The sequence below is a fragment of the Phalaenopsis equestris genome, unplaced genomic scaffold, assembly GCF_001263595.1.
Source record: "Phalaenopsis equestris unplaced genomic scaffold, ASM126359v1 Scaffold000531, whole genome shotgun sequence".
Lineage (NCBI taxonomy): Eukaryota > Viridiplantae > Streptophyta > Magnoliopsida > Asparagales > Orchidaceae > Phalaenopsis > Phalaenopsis equestris.
In genome coordinates, this window is record NW_018164971.1 from 348,158 (window position 1) to 348,658 (window position 501).

At 33.3% G+C, this 501-nt stretch overlaps 1 protein-coding gene across 1 annotated transcript in view; it reads right to left on the minus strand.

Moving 5' to 3' along the window:
- LOC110028797 overlaps nt 1-501 on the minus strand; it is a 4,761-nt gene that overhangs the window by 1,532 nt on the left and 2,728 nt on the right. The window lies entirely within an intron of this gene.

Below are 501 nucleotides of genomic sequence, written 5' to 3' on the forward strand. Positions count from 1 at the left end.
CATATAATATATATAATTAATTATTATTATTATTATTATAATAAATGATGAGAGGTTATGATATGAGCCAAAGATACCCTATGTGTCTAACCATTTGATCCCGCCCTGAGAGACAGAACTGGCTCGCAGAATAATATTACAAAAATAGTTACAAACTAGCAATACTAATCAAACCAACTATTGTGCACAAGCCTATTTGTCAACTTTGTCACAATTACATTTTTTGAACTTATGATTTTTCAAGTATTAAGGATTTTTAGTTTAATTTAATGTTATGTTTATAAATACTAAGATTTATGGTTTGTTTGGGGGAAAAAATATTCCACCACCGAAGTGTCAATCACCGGCGGCCATGTCGCTCGCCGCTCCGCTGATGCATATGGTGATGTGACTGCCAATGATTTGCCGTCCGAACGGAATATTTCATGTTTGGGGCAGTTATAATTGTTTAAAAGAAGCAGCTGTGAAGTTCAAAAAACTAAAGCGGTCATTATATATATA